Source organism: Vidua macroura, chromosome 3 (genome assembly GCF_024509145.1).
Source record: "Vidua macroura isolate BioBank_ID:100142 chromosome 3, ASM2450914v1, whole genome shotgun sequence".
NCBI classification, from domain to species: Eukaryota; Metazoa; Chordata; class Aves; order Passeriformes; family Viduidae; genus Vidua; species Vidua macroura.
This window is the reverse complement of record NC_071573.1, coordinates 67,091-87,862: the sequence shown is the minus strand read 5'-3', so window position 1 is coordinate 87,862 and position 20,772 is coordinate 67,091. Positions and strand designations below refer to the sequence as shown.

The 20,772-nt window shown below is 52.8% G+C and overlaps 3 long non-coding RNA genes across 4 annotated transcripts; 2 read left to right on the top strand and 1 right to left on the bottom strand.

The window, feature by feature from the left end:
• Window positions 1-5,949: 5,949 nt before the first annotated feature.
• On the bottom strand, window positions 5,950-6,900 carry LOC128805600 (uncharacterized). The gene is made up of 3 exons (XR_008436491.1): window positions 6,734-6,900; window positions 6,339-6,503; window positions 5,950-6,063 (listed from the first exon to the last, which is right to left on the bottom strand). It is a non-coding gene; the product is annotated as an uncharacterized LOC128805600 (long non-coding RNA).
• Window positions 6,901-7,381: 481 nt separating this feature from the next.
• LOC128805683 (uncharacterized) lies at window positions 7,382-8,750 on the top strand. 2 transcript variants are annotated; one of them, XR_008436520.1, is made up of 4 exons: window positions 7,382-7,442; window positions 8,342-8,404; window positions 8,485-8,512; window positions 8,613-8,750. It is a non-coding gene; the product is annotated as an uncharacterized LOC128805683 (long non-coding RNA). The 2 variants fall into 2 exon arrangements; XR_008436519.1 differs by lacking the exon at window positions 7,382-7,442 and having other exon boundaries at window positions 8,332-8,404.
• A 1,225-nt stretch (window positions 8,751-9,975) lies between these two features.
• LOC128804461 (uncharacterized) lies at window positions 9,976-10,344 on the top strand. The gene is made up of 3 exons (XR_008436082.1): window positions 9,976-10,048; window positions 10,129-10,156; window positions 10,257-10,344. It is a non-coding gene; the product is annotated as an uncharacterized LOC128804461 (long non-coding RNA).
• Window positions 10,345-20,772: the final 10,428 nt, after the last annotated feature.

Here is a 20,772-nt window from a genome sequence, read left to right as displayed (position 1 = left end):
TACCCCAAAACCACAAAAGCTTGTATTGGCCTCGAGATCTCAAGTACCAAACAGAAAGGAATAGCTGATTCTGCCTTGGTCCTCTTGAAAATCTGTTCCTTGTTGGTTTTGTGGATGTGTGGATGGGGAAATAATTTTGCTTGTGTCTAAACCGGTCCCATCCTTATCCCCTGAAACTGGGACCGGTTCCTGCCGTCGTGGAGCCTCACGGGGGTGCCGTGGTTTTGCTCCTGCAGTCGGGGCCTTTTCTTTTTGGGGTCTCTATTTCCCCAGCCAGCACGTTTGTCACCTGCACAGTGCTTCGGCAGGAGGGAAACTCGCCTGCCGGGAGCTCTCAGGTTTGGGAGCATCCACCCTGAGGATTTCAGGTATCAAAACCTCGGACAAAAAGAGAAAATTGTCTTGCTACCTGAATACTTCTTGTAAGAGCAGCACCTGTGGTGTGAAGCGTTGAAGGGAGAATGTCTTTCCTTCTCTGGAGTTGCTGAGAACAGGCGGTGTTCATTTTAGCTGGAAGTTGATCGGGTACCAGCCAAATTGCTCATTTTATTTTAGATAATCAGATCTTGGCTGTAAAAGAACAAGTTGCATTCTCTGTTTCAGAGTCGTATTCTGGAGATATGACAGAGTGCTGCCCGTGTCACCTCTAGAGCTGCCCATGAGCTGATAGAGGATCACAGCCTCCTCTCGTGGGTCCTGCACGGCTTAGAGAAAAGGTAACCAGCCAAGTACGGGAGAAATGGGGACAATTTCCTGTCCACGGCTGAAGAATGACGTGGCTGAGGATGAAAGCAAGGGGGACAGACCTGGAGACGGGGGCACCGAGGGCTGCACTGGCAGAACTTGCTGAACTCTGAGGTGTCCCTTGTGTTTTTGAGAAGAGAATCAAGAGGCTTTCAGGTGGTGGTAGGAGGGACGATGGTGGGGGGGCTGTGTGATTTGGGAATCACTTCCTTGACAAAGCAAAAGGACACCTTGTGCTGGTGTCTTTAGCTTTTAAATTTCAAGCACCCTCAGTTCCCATCCTGTCACAGGACCTGCTGCACAGGAAGTGGCACAGTAATGGATTTGAGCTGTCTAGAACGTTATTTCTCCTCCCCTTGCCTCTCCCTGACAAAAAAAAATCTCTTCTGCCGGCACAGAGTGCCCTGACAGGTTCAGGCAAGTGCACCAAAAGTGCCCTAGAATATGGTCCCCCGTAGGAGATGGACCAGCTGCTGGTGAGGATCTGCCTTTCAAATGTGGTTTTCTTTTTTTTTTTTTTTTTTTTTTTCTTTTTGTTCTGTTTTATTTTGTTTTTCAGGTTTCTGGAGAACAAGGTGATAAATAAAATGATTTCCTTACTCCATCCTCTATGGCTAATAAATTTAGGAGACAAGAGAGAAAACAGGAATCGGTCCCAGATGCTGCTGTTGAGATGGATATATGATCTATCTATCTATCTGTAGATAGATATATGTATATACGTATAGCTGTGTAGTGATAATAATGGGATTTTTGATGATACGTTGCTTCACCGTTTTATATTTTTAATAAAGTGAGATTTTAAGTTATTAGTTATGAGATTTTATTATAGTTATTGGCTAAAGTAACATTTTCTTGTATTTTATTGGTATCAAGTAATTAATGTTAATCGTTAATTGGTAAGAGTTTGTAATGAATTATTAAGCTATGAATATTGTTCATTAAGGTACGTCTTTTTTAACTGTAGGTATTTTCATGTGTTTATATGGGTTTTTATGTTAATGATTTGGGGTTTTGATGTTATGAATATATTAGTATTTTATTAGGTTTTTCTTGTTAGTTTAGTTGTTTGGTGTGTAGATTATTCATGAAGTATGTTTATCTATAAATGTTTTAAATTTAAGTTATAAATCTACTTGTTAAGGATTTTTGTAGAGTTCTATGTAAAAATTTAAATCGGTAGGGGAGATAAAAAGCGGTAATTATTAATAAGATGAGTATTTTAGTTTTTAATAATGATTTAAGTTATTTAGTGATGTTTTAATTCTTGAAAATATTATTTCGTTATTTTTTATTTATGTGTGATTGATTAATTTAAAATTTTTGTAATGTTTTTGTAAATTGATTTCTTGTGATTTCATCAATTTATATATTTTTTAAATGTTTTATATTTATGATTGTGTGTGAATAATAAAAAATGAACAGTTGTTTTATTTTGTAAGGTAGTATGTTTAAAGATGTTCCTATTTGGCAGTAATTTATTTAATGTTATAGATGTGTTATTGTTTCATTTGGCTAGTTAATAAGTAAGTTCATTTAATGTGGTTCAAGTGTGAGTTGTAGTTATTTTAGGTGTTAAAAGAGATGCAGAAATAATAGAATTAGGTCATTAAAAGGTCGTACTGTTTTGATACTGAGAAGTAAATTTGTGTTGGAGCGATTGGGTATTTTTGGGTGGGTGTTCTTTTTTTTGTTGGTTGTTTGTTTGTTTGTTTTTTTTTTTTTTGTTTTTTTTTGTGGTTTTTTTATGTATTATTGTTAAGTTTGGTCTTAGTGGATTAATTGTTTTAAATTGTAGGTTTGCTGTTTTGAGGTAACTTCTTTGTGGTTTTGTGTGGTTTGGGGGTTGTTTTGTAACTAAATATTGTACAAGTATTTGTTTGTAATGATTTGAGTAATTTGACTTTTGGTGGTTTACCTGTCATTTGGGGTATGAGTGTATAAATGTTATTTGAAGAGTTTATGTTATGTGTAAGTTTTTTGATTTGCAATTTAGTGTTTGTAAAGGATAAGGTTAGTTGTGAGGAGGTATACAAACGAGACACGTTGAAAAGAGATTTTTCGGGTTGGTGACTGATAAACAGTGTATTTGGATGCGTGGTTTTAGTTAGTGTTACTTGTTTGTTCTGTTTTGGTTGTGGAACTATTTCTTTTAGGGGTTTTTTTGTGTGTTTTAAATAAGGCTTGACACAGTGAGTAGGACTCGTGTGTGATTTTTCTTTTTTGAAGTGTGGAAACTTAAGTATAACGTGTTCTTTAGGTTCTGAAATTGACGGGACTACTTTATCGGCTACTTACTGAGTCTTGTAGTTGAGTAGGTTTTTGTAACTCTGATTTTGAAATCAAAGAAGAAAACTGAGGAGACGAAGGAGGTAGAGAAGTTTATCTCCTTCTAGGACAGAAAGGCTTTAGCGCAGAAACTGCTGGCTCTGATGTGGCGCGGGGGTTTCCGTGCGCCGGCCGGGCCGGGCGCGGGGCTCGGCGGCAGGAGAGCGGCGAGCTGTGCGCGTGCGCGGGAGGCGCGCTCCCGCGGGGAGCCGAACGGAGCCGAGCGGAGCCGAGCGGCTCCGAGTTGAGGCGAGCCGAGCTGCGCCGAAGAGGCGAATCCAGCCGAGTCTAGCGGAGAACAGCCCGAGTGTAGGCGAGGAGCCGAGTGGGGCCGAACCGAGCCGAGCTCCGCCGAGCGCAGCATCCCGAGCAGGGCGGGCCGCCGGGGCGGGCTCGGGGTGGATCGGCGCTCTCTGAGGCTCCCCCTCTTGTCCCTCTCTCTACCAATCCTTCTTCCTTTCTTCCTCCTTCCCGTATTCCCCTTCTTTCTCTCTCTATCCCTTAGTTCCCTCTCTCCCCAAAGCCGACCCCTTTCTCTCCCTTTTCGGTCTCCCCTCCCGTCCCCCCCTCTACCCTTCCTTCCTCCTCCCCGTATTCCTGTTCTTTGTCCCCCAGACCCTCCCCTCCTCTCCCTCGCAAACCCGACCCCCACTGCCCTGTCCCTATCCCGCTCCTCCGTTCTATTCCTCTTCTCTCCCTCCTCTGTGCACCGTCCCTCTTCCCCGCTCCCGGCCTTTCCCTTGCCCTCCCGCTTTCCTCCACAGCCCGACCTCCCTCCCTCCCTACCCTTTCTCACGCCCTGCTAGCCCTCCTCTCTTGCCGTCGCCCCGTATCTTCTTTCCCCGCAGCCGCGGGGCCGGGGGCGCCGGAGAATAAAGCCCAGAGGGCCGGAGCCCGGCGCCCCCGGGCCCTTGCGGGAGTCCCCCCGCACGGGGCCGGAGGCTCTCGGCGGATCCCCCCGTGCCGGTCAAACCCCGCCCGGCCCCGCCGGACCTGCGGCTTTGCCGGCATCGCGCTGAGAGCGGCCCCCGCTCGGTGCCGTGCCGTCCGTGCCGCGTCCCCGCCGTCTCTGCCGCTCCCTCTCTCTGCCCCTCGCCCGTGACAGCGAGGCTGGGCAGGAGCTTCGACCCTTCTGGGGGCTGCCCCCCTTTCTCCTTGCGGCAGAGTCCCTTTCGGGGAGGATGTACATGTGGAAAGGGATGGAAGCAAGTGCTGGGCTGCTGTCCGGGGCAGTTAAGACTCGTTCTGTGCCTTCTTTGGGGGCCAGGATAAAGGGGTGAAGACTCGGGGCTCTGGTGTCATTTGGGGCACCCCAAGGTCCCTAGGAGAGGGACGCACGCTGCGGCGGAGGAGCAGGTGGGTGGTGAATGAGGGGGGGTCCTGCCGGGTGCCGTCCCCCCGAGGGACCCAAAGCTGCCCCAAAATGCACAGGGAGGGGGGTGTGTAGAATACTACTAAATCCTGGCAAATGTTTCGTTTTTATAGGTATTGGTAAAAATAGGAAAGTATTGCTAAATTCATTTGGAAAGAAACCCTCTCTCTATCCACTCATTTGTATCCAGGAATGTAGGAAACTCTGACTGGGCATGGGTAGTAGTTTTGAAAATAATGCCATAACGTTTTGATCTAGGAATGAACCAAGCAAGTGCCCTGAAACCATCAGAACAGCTGCAGGGGCTGAAGGGAATAGAAAGGGCGCTCTGGCACCTTTTGCCTCCATTCTCTGCCAGTCCCCAAAACGTGTCGCAGTCCCGTAAGAGGCGTTTGTCATCCAGACTGCCAAAATGAAGACCTGTAAAATCCTAGCTCTGCCTTTTGTTTAACGTGTTTTTACTTCATATTTATGTCATCACAGAAAGCAAGGAAAGGAGAAATGTGACTGGTTCCCACTATTGCTGTGTGCAGGCATTTTGAAAGGCTGGTGTACTTATGTTCTCTTTTTCCACTCCAAGCTTGACTTTTCCCCTCCTTTTTCGAGGTCTGCTGCTTTGGGTGTCCCAAGGAGGGCTGGGTTCCTCAGCAAGGGTCTTAGGAGCTGGTGCTGATTCTGCTTTTTCTGAAGGTGTATCAAAGTGTGCTTCCAAAATGACTATTTTGTCCACTGGAAAGCTTTCCCTCAATGACCATCAATGCATGTGCGTGTTTTAATCGTCTAACCAGACGGACTAAGAAAAGCCAACACCCCTAGTGGATTTCTGCTTGGTGTGTGTCTGTGAGAAGTGGGCTGTGTGCTGGACAGGGAGAGGCGCTGTTGGAGAGTGGCAACAGCGCCAGGTGTGAGCTGTGAGGATGATGAGGGCTCAGAGCAGCCCCAGGTGTGAGCTGTGAGGATGATGAGGGCTCAGAGCAGCCCCAGGTGTGAGCTGTGAGGATGATGAGGGCTCAGAGCAGCCCCAGGTGTGAGCTGTGAGGATGATGAGGGGGCGGCTCCTGCCGGCGGCTGTTTTAGGGGGTTTGCCTCAGCTCACTCTTGCATGGAGCTGTTGGAGAAGAGGAGTTTGGGGGGGGGGCTCCCGGGGTTGTCTCATGGAAGGACGGTGAGAGCTTCAGACAGGGTCTGGGGGATCGCTTGGATACCTGGAGCATTGCTCAAAGGAGGTGCCGAGGGACAAACCTTTGTGCCGGGAAACAGCAGCCAAACAGGTGAGACGGTGTGCCTTTGTAGCGGGGACTTTTCTCCTTTCCCTTTTAAATTTCGTTTTGCCAATCCCTCCCCATTGCTCCCCGAAAAAAAAAAAACCACCAAAAAAACCCCAAAAACCCCAAAACCAAAAAAAAAAAAAAAAAAAACCAACAAAACCCCAAACAAACTAGGGTTTATTAAGACAAAAGAAATTCAAAATGAGGGAAGCAACTTCTCTTCCGTTATTGCCTGTGTTTGAACTGGGTGGGATTCCCGTGCACTCGTGGTTTTGAGGGTCTTGATTGAAGGAAAACATGCCTTTTCCAGGGTGTTAGGGGTATCCCGGGGTGGCAGCGAATCCCTGTGTTCTATTTCAAATAGAAGGGGAAAAATATTGTTGTTGTATGCTGGGTTTTGACTTGAGGGTAGCCCCCCCCCCCCCCCCATTTTCATCATCCTGAGGTTTAAATGGAGGGGGTAGTTGGTAGGGGACGTGTTGTCCGTCCTTGTAAAGGGTTTGGATTGCGGTAAAAATCCCCCTTTTACCATCATTTGAGGAAAGTACTTTCTTGTCTGCTCTTATAGGGGCTGAAACTGAAGGGGAGAACACATTTATTTGCCCTTGTTGAAGTGAGGTGAGCACCTGAGTGTGGCGTAAGTTCCGGGGGTTGAATTGAAGGAAGCTGCAGCTCTCGCAGCGTTTGAAGGGTTGGAATCGGGCTGTGCCGCTGCATTGGAGGGCGCTTCTTCTGCCCCTGGCCCGGCAGCCAAGGCTGTGGCGCGGGAGCTGCTGGCGTTGCCTGGGGAGCTGCCGAGGTGGAAGGGGACTTGGGCGCGGCCGGGCTGGCGCGGGACTGCCAGAGCCGCGCCGGAGCGAGGCGTGCGGAGCCGCGGGGAGCTTTGCCGGGCCGGCGGGCGGGAGAGGCGGCGCGGGCGCTGCGCCGGTGCCGGCCGCTCCGTCCGCTCCGGGCGCGGGGCTCGGGCGCCGTCGGGGCCCCCTGCAGCCCTCAGGAGCCGCCGGAGGAGCCGCTTTCTTACCGGAAGCCGCCTTCCGCCCGGTGCTGGGAGCGCGGCTTTTAATTTTCCAAAGTTCCTTGATGTTGTGACTTTGAGGTGGTTTTTAGGAATTGATTGTATCGTTTTATTTCGTTCGTAGTTGATGTATGATAACGGACATGGTGTACTTCTTGAATGTTATGGTTCTTGTTTCAGGTGCTGATGGCAAGGGTTTTTTGGGATTGAGTTTTGTTGAATATTTTTTGTTGTGGAATTTGCTAGATTTTTTTGTTTTGATTTTTTTTTTTTCTACTATGTAGTAATATTTTTATGCTATAAAAATATAATTAAAACAGTAAAATTTTAAGAGGATCTGTTGTTTAAGGTCTACAAAAGTCTATATGGGTCATACCATGAAGTAGAGGGTAGGTTTATAATTCTGCTGGAGTGGGTTTTATAAGTGTGAGTATGTAGTGTTCATTTTGATGGGTTTTAGGTACTGTCCTGTAGTTAATCAGTGAGGTATTTATAATATTGGAAATTGCATTATTATTTATTGTATAATAGAGGTTTTATTCATTTAGTTTGTTTGATTGTCGTGTATGTTTTGTTTGTTGTTGCAGAGAATCTGTGAAATACTGATTATGGTAACAGGTTTCTTTGGTGTTCTTGATTGTAGCTGAGCAAGGGGCCACAGTCGGTGACTCTAGGAGACTGCCAGCGGGCGAGGTGGCCTTCCTCGGCACCGGACGTGGATTCTCGTCCCCGGACGTCCGAGAGATAAGTCGAGGGCTGGGACCCTGAGAGGGGATGGAAGCGAGGCGCTGGGAGGGCTTTTGGAGGCAGCTTTGGAGATGGGGGTGGCCCTTTAGGCCACATAAAGGAAAAGCCTCACAGTGCTGAAGTGCTCAGGGCAGAGCAGTGCCGGTGCACGGTGTGTCACTTGTCTGTCGTGCCTTCTGTGTCTTTTGCCTTAGTCCTTTGAGGGGCTTATCGGAAGCCCGGGCGTCCATCTTTGCATCTTTCATCTCTGTGTTCCTCGGCCCCGTGCTGATTCCTTCTTGCCTTTGGCTCGGGAGCCCGGACAGGCATCAGAGTAGCATCCGGTCAGATGTCTTTTGAGGTCTTGTTCTGGGCTGTTCTCGACAGCTGTGATTTGTGACAATAGTGACGGCAAGGATGCGTTCTAGCAGATTAGGACTCGTAGCGATGCGGAGATCCGTAGAGCATTCTGACGCTAGGGTTCTCGGGCATCCTTCTCTGCCTTGCTTGGAATAGGTCATTCAGTTAGCATCTTGTTCCTGCAGGGTTCTCTGAGCCTTAGAGGCTCGCCATCAGTCTCAGCTAGGTCATCTCATTCTGCAGTCTCTGGCTCCCTGAGGGCATTCTTCTCGCTCAGAGCTTTCTCCCCCTGTTGTGTCCCCTTGTTTGTCTTGTTCTGTGTCACGGGTGTCTGGGTATTTGGCCTGGAGCTGCTCTGCCCTGCTGCATAGCCTGGTGTAGGTCTAGAATGGGGTGTGTCCTGGGGCCTGGAAATTTGTAATGTGGGGTGTATTTGGACTCTAGATGGGATCTGTAGATTGATGAAGGCTATCTGGAGCTGTTAAGTTACCCTGCAGTGCTCTGACTTTTGTGCTAACGTTCTTTCAGACGCAGCCAGATGGAATCCGTGGCAGAGGGCCCCGTCCCGGGTGAGGGGGGTCCCCCGAGAAGGTCAGTCACCGTTTGTCTTTGCAGGGGGAGTATAAATGGTGCCTCTGTATTACAGCTATTTTCTTTGTTGTTATTTTTAGGAACTAAAGCCAGATACTAGCGGTCAAGGTAAGTGGGTAAGGTGAGCGGTGGCAGGCAGCAGTTGTTCTTGCTCCGGTCTCAATTCCCGGTGCAGCTCTTAGGCTCCATTCTTGTTTGCGTGCTCTAGGCGGTCCGCTCGTCTTACGCCGAGACCCCCCTCAGCAACGGGGCCGCAGACCCCCGCTTGGTCACTCTCGTGGGAATTCGGGAAGCAGTGCACGGATCTGTGATGAAGCCTTGATCTTTGTCGTTTGAAGGTGTCACCCGGGGAGCCTTCAGGAGCGGCCGAGGAGTTGCTGTAAGTCAGGGAGCTAGGGAGGAGGAGCCAGGGTCCGCTCGAGTTTCAGCAATGCCACGTCACCTCGTCTCCTCTTCACCCAGGCAGACCCTGCCGCGAGGGCATCGGCCTCTGGGCGCGGCCAGATGAGGCGGACGTTCTTAGGAGAATGGTGAGTAGCAGAATTGTTATTGGTTATTGGCCGCTGTGCAGCGAAGATCCTGCAGTGATGTTTGGTGTTCTTGATTGTAGCTGAGCAAGGGGCCACAGTCGGTGACTCTAGGAGACTGCCAGCGGGCGAGGCGGCCTTCCTCGGCACCGGACGTGGATTCTCGTCCCCGGACGTCCGAGAGATAAGTCGAGGGCTGGGACCCTGAGAGGGGATGGAAGCGAGGCGCTGGGAGGGCTTTTGGAGGCAGCTTTGGAGATGGGGGTGGCCCTTTAGGCCACATAAAGGAAAAGCCTCACAGTGCTGAAGTGCTCAGGGCAGAGCAGTGCCGGTGCACGGTGTGTCACTCGTCTGTCGTGCCCTCTGTGTCTTTTGCCTTAGTCCTTTGAGGGGCTTATCGGAAGCCCGGGCATCCATCTTTGCATCTTTCATCTCTGTGTTCCTCGGCCCCGTGCTGATTCCTTCTTGCCTTTGGCTCGGGAGCCCGGACAGGCATCAGAGTAGCATCCGGTCAGATGTCTTTTGAGGTCTTGTTCTGGGCTGTTCTCGACAGCTGTGATTTGTGACAATAGTGACGGCAAGGATGCGTTCTAGCAGATTAGGACTCGTAGCGATGCGGAGATCCGTAGAGCATTCTGACGCTAGGGTTCTCGGGCATCCTTCTCTGCCTTGCTTGGAATAGGTCATTCAGTTAGCATCTTGTTCCTGCAGGGTTCTCTGAGCCTTAGAGGCTCGCCATCAGTCTCAGCTAGGTCATCTCATTCTGCAGTCTCTGGCTCCCTGAGGGCATTCTTCTCGCTCAGAGCTTTCTCCCCCTGTTGTGTCCCCTTGTTTGTCTTGTTCTGTGTCACGGGTGTCTGGGTATTTGGCCTGGAGCTGCTCTGCCCTGCTGCATAGCCTGGTGTAGGTCTAGAATGGGGTGTGTCCTGGGGCCTGGAAATTTGTAATGTGGGGTGTATTTGGACTCTAGATGGGATCTGTAGATTGATGAAGGCTATCTGGAGCTGTTAAGTTACCCTGCAGTGCTCTGACTTTTGTGCTAACGTTCTTTCAGACGCAGCCAGATGGAATCCGTGGCAGAGGGCCCCGTCCCGGGTGAGGGGGGTCCCCCGAGAAGGTCAGTCACCGTTTGTCTTTGCAGGGGGAGTATAAATGGTGCCTCTGTATTACAGCTATTTTCTTTGTTGTTATTTTTAGGAACTAAAGCCAGATACTAGCGGTCAAGGTAAGTGGGTAAGGTGAGCGGTGGCAGGCAGCAGTTGTTCTTGCTCCGGTCTCAATTCCCGGTGCAGCTCTTAGGCTCCGTTCTTGTTTGCGTGCTCTAGGCGGTCCGCTCGTATTACGCCGAGACCCCCCTCAGCAACGGGGCCGCAGACCCCCGCTTCGTCACTCTCGTGGGAATTCGGGAAGCAGTGCACGGAACTGTGATGAAGGCTTGATCTTTGTCATTTGAAGGTGTCACCCGGGGAGCCTTCAGGAGCGGCCGAGGAGTTGCTGTAGGTCGGGGAGCTAGGGAGGAGGAGCCGGGGTCCACTTGAGTTTCAGCAATGCCACGTCACCTCGTCTCCTCTTCACCCAGGCAGACCCTGCCGCGAGGGCATCGGCCTCCGGGCGCGGCCAGATGAGGCGGACGTTCTTAGGAGAATGGTGAGTAGCAGAATTGTTATTGGTTATTGGCCGCTGTGCAGCTAAGATCCTGCAGTGATGTTTGGTGTTCTTGATTGTAGCTGAGCAAGGGGCCACAGTCGGTGACTCTAGGAGACTGCCAGCGGGCGAGGCGGCCTTCCTCGGCACCGGACGTGGATTCTCATCCCCGGACGTCCGAGAGATAAGTCGAGGGCTGGGACCCTGAGAGGGGATGGAAGCGAGGCGCTGGGAGGGCTTTTGGAGGCAGCTTTGGAGATGGGGGTGGCCCTTTAGGCCACATAAAGGAAAAGCCTCACAGTGCTGAAGTGCTCAGGGCAGAGCAGTGCCGGTGCACGGTGTGTCACTTGTCTGTCGTGCCTTCTGTGTCTTTTGCCTTAGTCCTTTGAGGGGCTTATCGGAAGCCCGGGCGTCCATCTTAGCATCTCTCATCTCTGTGTTCCTCGGCCCCGTGCTGATTCCTTCTCGCCTTTGGCTCGGGAGCCCGGACAGGCATCAGAGTAGCATCCGGTCAGATGTCTTTTGAGGTCTTGTTCTGGGCTGTTCTCGACAGCTGTGATTTGTGACAATAGTGACGGCAAGGATGCGTTCTAGCAGATTAGGACTCGTAGCGATGCGGAGATCCGTAGAGCATTCTGACGCTAGGGTTCTCGGGCATCCTTCTCTGCCTTGCTTGGAATAGGTCATTCAGTTAGCATCTTGTTCCTGCAGGGTTCTCTGAGCCTTAGAGGCTCGCCATCAGTCTCAGCTAGGTCATCTCATTCTGCAGTCTCTGGCTCCCTGAGGGCATTCTTCTCGCTCAGAGCTTTCTCCCCCTGTTGTGTCCCCTTGTTTGTCTTGTTCTGTGTCACGGGTGTCTGGGTATTTGGCCTGGAGCTGCTCTGCCCTGCTGCATAGCCTGGTGTAGGTCTAGAATGGGGCGTGTCCTGGGGCCTGGAAATTTGTAATGTGGGGTGTATTTGAACTCTAGATGGGATCTGTAGATTGATGAAGGCTATCTGGAGCTGTTAAGTTATCCTGCAGTGCTCTGACTTTTGTGCTAACGTTCTTTCAGACGCAGCCAGATGGAATCCGTGGCAGAGGGCCCCGTCCCGGGTGAGGGGGGTCCCCCGAGAAGGTCAGTCACCGTTTGTCTTTGCAGGGGGAGTATAAATGGTGCCTCTGTATTACAGCTATTTTCTTTGTTGTTATTTTTAGGAACTAAAGCCAGATACTAGCAGTCAAGGTAAGTGGGCAAGGTGAGCAGTGAGCGGTGGCAGGCAGCAGTTGTTCTTGCTCCGGTCTCAATTCCCGGTGCAGCTCTTAGGCTCCGTTCTTGTTTGCGTGCTCTAGGCGGTCCGCTCGTCTTACGCCGAGACCCCCCTCAGCAACGGGGCCGCAGACCCGCTTCGTCACTCTCGTGGGAATTCGGGAAGCAGTGCACGGATCTGTGATGAAGGCTTGATCTTTGTCATTTGAAGGTGTCACCTGGGGAGCCTTCAGGAGCGGCCGAGGAGGAGCCGGGGTCCACTTGAGTTTCAGCAATGCCACGTCACCTCGTCTCCTCTTCACCCAGGCAGACCCTGCCGCGAGGGCATCGGCCTCCGGGCGCGGCCAGATGAGGCGGACGTTCTTAGGAGAATGGTGAGTAGCAGAATTGTTATTGGTTATTGGCCGCTGTGCAGCTAAGATCCTGCAGTGATGTTTGGTGTTCTTGATTGTAGCTGAGCAAGGGGCCACAGTCGGTGACTCTAGGAGACTGCCAGCGGGCGAGGCGGCCTTCCTCGGCACCGGACGTGGATTCTCGTCCCCGGACGTCCGAGAGATAAGTCGAGGGCTGGGACCCTGAGAGGGGATGGAAGCGAGGCGCTGGGAGGGCTTTTGGAGGCAGCTTTGGAGATGGGGGTGGCCCTTTAGGCCACATAAAGGAAAAGCCTCACAGTGCTGAAGTGCTCAGGGCAGAGCAGTGCCGGTGCACGGTGTGTCACTTGTCTGTCGTGCCTTCTGTGTCTTTTGCCTTAGTCCTTTGAGGGGCTTATCGGAAGCCCGGGCGTCCATCTTTGCATCTTTCATCTCTGTGTTCCTCGGCCCCGTGCTGATTCCTTCTTGCCTTTGGCTCGGGAGCCCGGACAGGCATCAGAGTAGCATCCGGTCAGATGTCTTTTGAGGTCTTGTTCTGGGCTGTTCTCGACAGCTGTGATTTGTGACAATAGTGACGGCAAGGATGCGTTCTAACAGATTAGGACTCGTAGCGATGCGGAGATCCGTAGAGCATTCTGACGCTAGGGTTCTCGGGCATCCTTCTCTGCCTTGCTTGGAATAGGTCATTCAGTTAGCATCTTGTTCCTGCAGGGTTCTCTGAGCCTTAGAGGCTCGCCATCAGTCTCAGCTAGGTCATCTCATTCTGCAGTCTCTGGCTCCCTGAGGGCATTCTTCTCGCTCAGAGCTTTCTCCCCCTGTTGTGTCCCCTTGTTTGTCTTGTTCTGTGTCACGGGTGTCTGGGTATTTGGCCTGGAGCTGCTCTGCCCTGCTGCATAGCCTGGTGTAGGTCTAGAATGGGGCGTGTCCTGGGGCCTGGAAATTTGTAATGTGGGGTGTATTTGGACTCTAGATGGGATCTGTAGATTGATGAAGGCTATCTGGAGCTGTTAAGTTACCCTGCAGTGCTCTGACTTTTGTGCTAACGTTCTTTCAGACGCAGCCAGATGGAATCCGTGGCAGAGGGCCCCGTCCCGGGTGAGGGGGGTCCCCCGAGAAGGTCAGTCACCGTTTGTCTTTGCAGGGGGAGTATAAATGGTGCCTCTGTATTACAGCTATTTTCTTTGTTGTTATTTTTAGGAACTAAAGCCAGATACTAGCGGTCAAGGTAAGTGGGTAAGGTGAGCGGTGGCAGGCAGCAGTTGTTCTTGCTCCGGTCTCAATTCCCGGTGCAGCTCTTAGGCTCCGTTCTTGTTTGCGTGCTCTAGGCGGTCCGCTCGTCTTACGCCGAGACCCCCCTCAGCAACGGGGCCGCAGACCCCCGCTTCGTCACTCTCGTGGGAATTCGGGAAGCAGTGCACGGAACTGTGATGAAGGCTTGATCTTTGTCGTTTGAAGGTGTCACCCGGGGAGCCTTCAGGAGCGGCCGAGGAGTTGCTGTAGGTCGGGGAGCTAGGGAGGAGGAGCCGGGGTCCACTCGTGTTTCAGCAATGCCACGTCACCTCGTCTCCTCTTCACCCAGGCAGACCCTGCCGCGAGGGCATCGGCCTCCGGGCGCGGCCAGATGAGGCGGACGTTCTTAGGAGAATGGTGAGTAGCAGAATTGTTATTGGTTATTGGCCGCTGTGCAGCTAAGATCCTGCAGTGATGTTTGGTGTTCTTGATTGTAGCTGAGCAAGGGGCCACAGTCGGTGACTCTAGGAGACTGCCAGCGGGCGAGGCGGCCTTCCTCGGCACCGGACGTGGATTCTCGTCCCCGGACGTCCGAGAGATAAGTCGAGGGCTGGGACCCTGAGAGGGGATGGAAGCGAGGCGCTGGGAGGGCTTTTGGAGGCAGCTTTGGAGATGGGGGTGGCCCTTTAGGCCACATAAAGGAAAAGCCTCACAGTGCTGAAGTGCTCAGGGCAGAGCAGTGCCGGTGCACGGTGTGTCACTTGTCTGTCGTGCCTTCTGTGTCTTTTGCCTTAGTCCTTTGAGGGGCTTATCGGAAGCCCGGGCGTCCATCTTAGCATCTCTCATCTCTGTGTTCCTCGGCCCCGTGCTGATTCCTTCTCGCCTTTGGCTCGGGAGCCCGGACAGGCATCAGAGTAGCATCCGGTCAGATGTCTTTTGAGGTCTTGTTCTGGGCTGTTCTCGACAGCTGTGATTTGTGACAATAGTGACGGCAAGGATGCGTTCTAGCAGATTAGGACTCGTAGCGATGCGGAGATCCGTAGAGCATTCTGACGCTAGGGTTCTCGGGCATCCTTCTCTGCCTTGCTTGGAATAGGTCATTCAGTTAGCATCTTGTTCCTGCAGGGTTCTCTGAGCCTTAGAGGCTCGCCATCAGTCTCAGCTAGGTCATCTCATTCTGCAGTCTCTGGCTCCCTGAGGGCATTCTTCTCGCTCAGAGCTTTCTCCCCCTGTTGTGTCCCCTTGTTTGTCTTGTTCTGTGTCACGGGTGTCTGGGTATTTGGCCTGGAGCTGCTCTGCCCTGCTGCATAGCCTGGTGTAGGTCTAGAATGGGGCGTGTCCTGGGGCCTGGAAATTTGTAATGTGGGGTGTATTTGGACTCTAGATGGGATCTGTAGATTGATGAAGGCTATCTGGAGCTGTTAAGTTATCCTGCAGTGCTCTGACTTTTGTCCTAACGTTCTTTCAGATGCAGCCAGATGGAATCCGTGGCAGAGGGCCTCATCCCGGGTGAGGGGGGTCCCCCGAGAAGGTCAGTCACCGTTTGTCTTTGCAGGGGGAGTATAAATGGTGCCTCTGTATTACAGCTATTTTCTTTGTTGTTATTTTTAGGAACTAAAGCCAGATACTAGCAGTCAAGGTAAGTGGGCAAGGTGAGCAGTGAGCGGTGGCAGGCAGCAGTTGTTCTTGCTCCGGTCTCAATTCCCGGTGCAGCTCTTAGGCTCCGTTCTTGTTTGCGTGCTCTAGGCGGTCCGCTCGTCTTACGCCGAGACCCCCCTCAGCAACGGGGCCGCAGACCCGCTTCGTCACTCTCGTGGGAATTCGGGAAGCAGTGCACGGATCTGTGATGAAGGCTTGATCTTTGTCATTTGAAGGTGTCACCTGGGGAGCCTTCAGGAGCGGCCGAGGAGTTGCTGTAAGTCGGGGAGCTAGGGAGGAGGAGCCGGGGTCCACTCGAGTTTCAGCAATGCCACGTCACCTCGTCTCCTCTTCACCCAGGCAGACCCTGCCGCGAGGGCATCGGCCTCCGGGCGCGGCCAGATGAGGCGGACGTTCTTAGGAGAATGGTGAGTAGCAGAATTGTTATTGGTTATTGGCCGCTGTGCAGCTAAGATCCTGCAGTGATGTTTGGTGTTCTTGATTGTAGCTGAGCAAGGGGCCACAGTCGGTGACTCTAGGAGACTGCCAGCGGGCGAGGCGGCCTTCCTCGGCACCGGACGTGGATTCTCGTCCCCGGACGTCCGAGAGATAAGTCGAGGGCTGGGACCCTGAGAGGGGATGGAAGCGAGGCGCTGGGAGGGCTTTTGGAGGCAGCTTTGGAGATGGGGGTGGCCCTTTAGGCCACATAAAGGAAAAGCCTCACAGTGCTGAAGTGCTCAGGGCAGAGCAGTGCCGGTGCACGGTGTGTCACTTGTCTGTCGTGCCTTCTGTGTCTTTTGCCTTAGTCCTTTGAGGGGCTTATCGGAAGCCCGGGCGTCCATCTTAGCATCTCTCATCTCTGTGTTCCTCGGCCCCGTGCTGATTCCTTCTCGCCTTTGGCTCGGGAGCCCGGACAGGCATCAGAGTAGCATCCGGTCAGATGTCTTTTGAGGTCTTGTTCTGGGCTGTTCTCGACAGCTGTGATTTGTGACAATAGTGACGGCAAGGATGCGTTCTAGCAGATTAGGACTCGTAGCGATGCGGAGATCCGTAGAGCATTCTGACGCTAGGGTTCTCGGGCATCCTTCTCTGCCTTGCTTGGAATAGGTCATTCAGTTAGCATCTTGTTCCTGCAGGGTTCTCTGAGCCTTAGAGGCTCGCCATCAGTCTCAGCTAGGTCATCTCATTCTGCAGTCTCTGGCTCCCTGAGGGCATTCTTCTCGCTCAGAGCTTTCTCCCCCTGTTGTGTCCCCTTGTTTGTCTTGTTCTGTGTCACGGGTGTCTGGGTATTTGGCCTGGAGCTGCTCTGCCCTGCTGCATAGCCTGGTGTAGGTCTAGAATGGGGCGTGTCCTGGGGCCTGGAAATTTGTAATGTGGGGTGTATTTGGACTCTAGATGGGATCTGTAGATTGATGAAGGCTATCTGGAGCTGTTAAGTTATCCTGCAGTGCTCTGACTTTTGTCCTAACGTTCTTTCAGATGCAGCCAGATGGAATCCGTGGCAGAGGGCCTCATCCCGGGTGAGGGGGGTCCCCCGAGAAGGTCAGTCACCGTTTGTCTTTGCAGGGGGAGTATAAATGGTGCCTCTGTATTACAGCTATTTTCTTTGTTGTTATTTTTAGGAACTAAAGCCAGATACTAGCAGTCAAGGTAAGTGGGCAAGGTGAGCAGTGAGCGGTGGCAGGCAGCAGTTGTTCTTGCTCCGGTCTCAATTCCCGGTGCAGCTCTTAGGCTCCGTTCTTGTTTGCGTGCTCTAGGCGGTCCGCTCGTCTTACGCCGAGACCCCCCTCAGCAACGGGGCCGCAGACCCGCTTCGTCACTCTCGTGGGAATTCGGGAAGCAGTGCACGGATCTGTGATGAAGGCTTGATCTTTGTCATTTGAAGGTGTCACCTGGGGAGCCTTCAGGAGCGGCCGAGGAGTTGCTGTAAGTCGGGGAGCTAGGGAGGAGGAGCCGGGGTCCACTCGAGTTTCAGCAATGCCACGTCACCTCGTCTCCTCTTCACCCAGGCAGACCCTGCCGCGAGGGCATCGGCCTCCGGGCGCGGCCAGATGAGGCGGACGTTCTTAGGAGAATGGTGAGTAGCAGAATTGTTATTGGTTATTGGCCGCTGTGCAGCTAAGATCCTGCAGTGATGTTTGGTGTTCTTGATTGTAGCTGAGCAAGGGGCCACAGTCGGTGACTCTAGGAGACTGCCAGCGGGCGAGGCGGCCTTCCTCGGCACCGGACGTGGATTCTCGTCCCCGGACGTCCGAGAGATAAGTCGAGGGCTGGGACCCTGAGAGGGGATGGAAGCGAGGCGCTGGGAGGGCTTTTGGAGGCAGCTTTGGAGATGGGGGTGGCCCTTTAGGCCACATAAAGGAAAAGCCTCACAGTGCTGAAGTGCTCAGGGCAGAGCAGTGCCGGTGCACGGTGTGTCACTTGTCTGTCGTGCCTTCTGTGTCTTTTGCCTTAGTCCTTTGAGGGGCTTATCGGAAGCCCGGGCGTCCATCTTTGCATCTTTCATCTCTGTGTTCCTCGGCCCCGTGCTGATTCCTTCTTGCCTTTGGCTCGGGAGCCCGGACAGGCATCAGAGTAGCATCCGGTCAGATGTCTTTTGAGGTCTTGTTCTGGGCTGTTCTCGACAGCTGTGATTTGTGACAATAGTGACGGCAAGGATGCGTTCTAGCAGATTAGGACTCGTAGCGATGCGGAGATCCGTAGAGCATTCTGACGCTAGGGTTCTCGGGCATCCTTCTCTGCCTTGCTTGGAATAGGTCATTCAGTTAGCATCTTGATCCTGCAGGGTTCTCTGAGCCTTAGAGGCTCGCCATCAGTCTCAGCTAGGTCATCTCATTCTGCAGTCTCTGGCTCCCTGAGGGCATTCTTCTCGCTCAGAGCTTTCTCCCCCTGTTGTGTCCCCTTGTTTGTCTTGTTCTGTGTCACGGGTGTCTGGGTATTTGGCCTGGAGCTGCTCTGCCCTGCTGCATAGCCTGGTGTAGGTCTAGAATGGGGCGTGTCCTGGGGCCTGGAAATTTGTAATGTGGGGTGTATTTGAACTCTAGATGGGATCTGTAGATTGATGAAGGCTATCTGGAGCTGTTAAGTTATCCTGCAGTGCTCTGACTTTTGTCCTAACGTTCTTTCAGACGCAGCCAGATGGAATCCGCGGCAGAGGGCCTCGTCCCGGGTGAGGGGGGTCCCCCGAGAAGGTCAGTCACCGTTTGTCTTTGCAGGGGGAGTATAAATGGTGCCTCTGTATTACAGCTATTTTCTTTGTTGTTATTTTTAGGAACTAAAGCCAGATACTAGCAGTCAAGGTAAGTGGGCAAGGTGAGCAGTGAGCGGTGGCAGGCAGTAGTTGTTCTTGCTCCGGTCTCAATTCCCGGTGCAGCTCTTAGGCTCCGTTCTTGTTTGCGTGCTCTAGGCGGTCCGCTCGTCTTACGCCGAGACCCCCCTCAGCAACGGGGCCGCAGACCCGCTTCGTCACTCTCGTGGGAATTCGGGAAGCAGTGCACGGATCTGTGATGAAGGCTTGATCTTTGTCATTTGAAGGTGTCACCTGGGGAGCCTTCAGGAGCGGCCGAGGAGGAGCCGGGGTCCACTCGAGTTTCAGCAATGCCATGTCACCTCGTCTCCTCTTCACCCAGGCAGACCCTGCCGCGAGGGCATCGGCCTCCGGGCGCGGCCAGATGAGGCGGACGTTCTTAGGAGAATGGTGAGTAGCAGAATTGTTATTGGTTATTGGCCGCTGTGCAGCTAAGATCCTGCAGTGATGTTTGGTGTTCTTGATTGTAGCTGAGCAAGGGGCCACAGTCGGTGACTCTAGGAGACTGCCAGCGGGCGAGGCGGCCTTCCTCGGCACCGGACGTGGATTCTCGTCCCCGGACGTCCGAGAGATAAGTCGAGGGCTGGGACCCTGAGAGGGGATGGAAGCGAGGCGCTGGGAGGGCTTTTGGAGGCAGCTTTGGAGATGGGGGTGGCCCTTTAGGCCACATAAAGGAAAAGCCTCACAGTGCTGAAGTGCTCAGGGCAGAGCAGTGCCGGTGCACGGTGTGTCACTTGTCTGTCGTGCCTTCTGTGTCTTTTGCCTTAGTCCTTTGAGGGGCTTATCGGAAGCCCGGGCGTCCATCTTTGCATCTTTCATCTCTGTGTTCCTCGGCCTCGTGCTGATTCCTTCTTGCCTTTGGCTCGGGAGCCCGGACAGGCATCAGAGTAGCATCCGGTCAGATGTCTTTTGAGGTCTTGTTCTGGGCTGTTCTCGACAGCTGTGATTTGTGACAATAGTGACGGCAAGGATGCGTTCTAGCAGATTAGGACTCGTAGCGATGCGGAGATCCGTAGAGCATTCTGACGCTAGGGTTCTCGGGCATCCTTCTCTGCCTTGCTTGGAATAGGTCATTCAGTTAGCATCTTGTTCCTGCAGGGTTCTCTGAGCCTTAGAGGCTCGCCATCAGTCTCAGCTAGGTCATCTCATTCTGCAGTCTCTGGCTCCCTGAGGGCATTCTTCTCGCTCAGAGCTTTCTCCCCCTGTTGTGTCCCCTTGTTTGTCTTGTTCTGTGTCACGGGTGTCTGGGTATTTGGCCTGGAGCTGCTCTGCCCTGCTGCATAGCCTGGTGTAGGTCTAGAATGGGGCGTGTCCTGGGGCCTGGAAATTTGTAATGTGGGGTGTATTTGGACTCTAGATGGGATCTGTAGATTGATGAAGGCTATCTGGAGCTGTTAAGTTACCCTGCAGTGCTCTGACTTTTGTGCTAACGTTCTTTCAGACGCAGCCAGATGGAATCCGTGGCAGAGGGCCCCGTCCCGGGTGAGGGGGGTCCCCCGAGAAGGTCAGTCACCGTTTGTCTTTGCAGGGGGAGTATAAATGGTGCCTCTGTATTACAGCTATTTTCTTTGTTGTTATTTTTAGGAACTAAAGCCAGATACTAGCGGTCAAGGTAAGTGGGTAAGGTGAGCGGTGGCAGGCAGCAGTTGTTCTTGCTCCGGTCTCAATTCCCGGTGCAGCTCTTAGGCTCCGTTCTTGTTTGCGTGCTCTAGGCGGTCTGCTCGTCTTACGCCGAGACCCCCCTCAGCAACGGGGCCGCAGACCCCCGCTTCGTCACTCTCGTGGGAATTCGGGAAGCAGTGCACGGAACTGTGATGAAGGCTTGATCTTTGTCGTTTGAAGGTGTCACCCGGGGAGCCTTCAGGAGCGGCCGAGGAGTTGCTGTAGGTCGGGGAGCTAGGGAGGAGGAGCCGGGGTCCACTCGAGTTTCAGCAATGCCACGTCACCTCGTCTCCTCTTCACCCAGGCAGACCCTGCCGCGAGGGCATCGGCCTCCGGGCGCGGCCAGATGAGGCGGACGTTCTTAGGAGAATGGTGAGTAGCAGAATTGTTATTGGTTATTGGCCGCTGTGCAGCTAAGATCCTGCAGTGATGTTTGGTGTTCTTGATTGTAGCTGAGCAAGGGGCCACAGTCGGTGACTCTAGGAGACTGCCAGCGGGCGAGGCGGCCTTCCTCGGCACCGGACGTGGATTCTCGTCCCCGGACGTCCGAGAGATACGTCGAGGGCTGGGACCCTGAGAGGGGATGGAAGCGAGGCGCTGGGAGGGCTTTTGGAGGCAGCTTTGGAGATGGGGGTGGCCCTTTAGGCCACATAAAGGAAAAGCCTCACAGTGCTGAAGTGCTCAGGGCAGAGCAGTGCCGGTGCACGGTGTGTCACTTGTCTGTCGTGCCTTCTGTGTCT